This window comes from Mus pahari, chromosome 20 (assembly GCF_900095145.1).
Source record: "Mus pahari chromosome 20, PAHARI_EIJ_v1.1, whole genome shotgun sequence".
NCBI classification, from domain to species: Eukaryota; Metazoa; Chordata; class Mammalia; order Rodentia; family Muridae; genus Mus; species Mus pahari.
Window position 1 is genome coordinate 20093341 of NC_034609.1, and position 2841 is coordinate 20096181.

A 2841-nucleotide genomic window follows, 5' to 3' on the forward strand; every position below is an offset into this window, starting at 1 on the left:
CCTCCTCCTCCTCTCTCCTCTCCCTCCTCTTCCTCCTTCTTTTTTGTCTGCTTCTTCTGCTTCTTCTGTTTCTGCTTCTGTGTCTTGAACTCCTGCCCCCACCTCCCAAGTGCTGAGATTTTAGTCCTGACCTACCTTGCGTAGCTTCTCTTTAGATCTTGGAGGTAGTGTCTTACAGTGCAACCCAGAGTGATTCTTACCACCAGCTAGTCCAATTTTCCTTCCTGAGAGGTAAGTAAACAGCTTTAGAGGGAGCAAGGGGGTTGGCAAGATTCTCAAAGGAGAGGGCATGGCCTCTGCTACACTTGATCGATAAGAAGCATCCTAATGCCAGCCTGGACCGGAGAGCTAGGAAGTGCACTAACGGGCGATCCGATCGGCATGCACTTACTGGGAAGAGGGTCTTGATGGAGACCTCTTTCGAGGAGTGTTCTGCACAGATACAGCTAGCTTAAAAAAAAAGCTAAAATGTAGTGAGCAGTCAGAGTCAGACAATAGACCACACACCTCACACATGTCAGCTCGTGGAATCTCTATGAAATCCCACGCCTAGCTGAGTGTCAAGACCAGCCTCGGTTAACTCAGGTGAGGGGTTCATGCCCCCCCACCCCAATGAAAGAACATGCACACAGTCATCTAGCCTAGCTGGGGTGATCTTTTGCAAACAAGCACAGCTGAGTGCCCCAAGATGTCAGTTGTTTGGCTCTGAGGGAATCCTGTGTAAACGGCACATCTGTCTAGTCCAGAAGACAGCATTTCGTGGCGCTCTTCCCTGTCTACCTGTATTCCCGGCACCTAGGAAACCGAGTTGGATAATTGCTAGAGTCCAGCGAGCCCCTAGCTTAAAAGATAAGTACATCTCTTAGAGGTGGGGGCAGGTTCAGTGTGTGTGCTTATCACACGCAATGCTCTTCGGGCCATAAGGAAGAAAAACCCCACCTTGTTGTTGTTTAAGATATGGGTGTAACTCTGTACACTTTTGATTTCAACACCCGAGAAGCATCAGCTAGCTCTTCCTGCTGCCCGCCAATCCAGATGTAGAACCCTCCAGCACCTTGTCAGCCTGCATGCCGCCATGTTTCCCCACCATGGTGGTAAGAGACTAAACCTTACCGTGTAAGTGCCAGGAGGCCCCCATGCCAGCAAGCTGAGAGGGAAACGGAGGCAAGATGTCAGGCTGGAGCAAGAAGAAGAAATTATCCAAGCTGTCTGGGTCAGTCAGGACCGCTGTTATCATTTTAGTAGGGTGGTTGATGCGGTACTCGAGAAAAGGGACATTCAAGTACTGGATCATTATTGGTGCACCTTTCTACGTAGCCACCATCACTGAGAACCTGGCAGCAGAAATCATAGAATTGGCTTGGAATGCTTTGAGGGACAAGAAGAAGGTCTGATATCCCCTATAACATCCTGCTGGCCATTGCCAGAGATGAGGAGCTCACCCAGCTGCTAAAAGGAGTACCCATCGATAGTGGGTGTGTCCTGCCAGTGGGCGTGTCCTGCTAATGGGCGTGTCCTGCCTAGAATTCACACTGAGCGGCTGGCCAAAAAGTGAGGGACCAAAGGCGAGTCAGAAATGATCCTCTCCCCAGTCCTCAGGGAAAAGAAGGCAAGAAGGGAAGTAAGAAATCCAAGGCCACCAAGCTACGGATGTCTAAGATGTCCAAACTAACTTACACTGATAAAGAAAGAACATCAGATTTTACCTCAGAAGACGAGGCTGGGAGATGGTTTTACCTGTTTCAAAGACCCTTGTTTTGGGGCAGAAGCTATCCCTGACAGAAAGTGACATTAGCCATATTGGTTCCATGAGGGTGGAGGGCATTGTCCACGCAACCACAGCCGAAATCACCCTCAAAGAAGAGATAGGTAAAGCCTTTTCCAAGGCTGGAGGTAAAGAGTTTTTGGAAACAGTGAAGGAACTTCGCCAATCCCAAGGCCCTTTGAAAATTGCCGAAGTGCCCACCAGCCCGTCCAGTGCACTCGCAGCCAAATTTGTCATAGCCACTGCCACATCTCCCAGTGGGTCTTCCACAAATGGGAAGAACAACTGGAGGAGACCGTCAACAGGTGCCTGCCCACAGCTGAAGACAAGAAGCTTAAGACTGTGGCCTTCCTACCTTTCCCCAGGAGCAGGAACTGGTTTCCCAAGTACATGGCAGCCAGGTGGCCCTCGAGACCGCCTTGGCGCACTTCAACAACTTGAGCGTGTCCTTGCTGAAGAGCTAGCGCTTGCAGCGATTGGACGGCGAGAACATTGGCGTCTACAGGCGGGAGATGGCCAAACACCAATGAGTTCTCTAGTGGGAATGGAGAAGGAGCAAGGCTTCTGTCACTAGAGCAGGGGTTTTATTTCTTAAAAGGACTGAGGAAGGATGGCATAACAGGGAGGCAGAGGATGACCGAGAGGCTAGCAGAGGCCGAGGGAACATGTTCTGCCTGCAGAAGGGCCCTGGGCATTTTATATTCTTTTTACACAGGGTCTCTTTTGCATTTAGCCGGGTCTCCACCAGGGGTTATTTTCTATGTATTTTCTTCCTTTTGTATTAGAACTTTTTAAAAATTCTTTGTCATTTTAAAACATAAAAATAGAACTCGCTTAGTGCTGCAGTGGTCGGGGTGGAGCAGCCCTGACAGGATCAGGTATGGCTTCGGAGGAAGACCAAAGACTGATGACTTCTGACTTTTAACTCTTTCTTACTGTTCTGTCAATTTAACTCTCACTATTCTGGGGCCAAAAGCTGATGGCTTCTGGGGATTTAACTCTCTCTTGCTATTCTAGGGCCAAAAGATGATGACTTTTGGCAATTTTACAGAAAAAGGAAAGAAAGAAAGAAAGAA

General features: G+C 49.0%; 1 pseudogene; it reads left to right on the forward strand.

The window, feature by feature from the left end:
- Positions 1-1169: 1169 nt before the first annotated feature.
- Positions 1170-2295, forward strand: LOC110337808 (annotated as a pseudogene).
- The last annotated feature ends 546 nt before the right edge of the window (positions 2296-2841 follow it).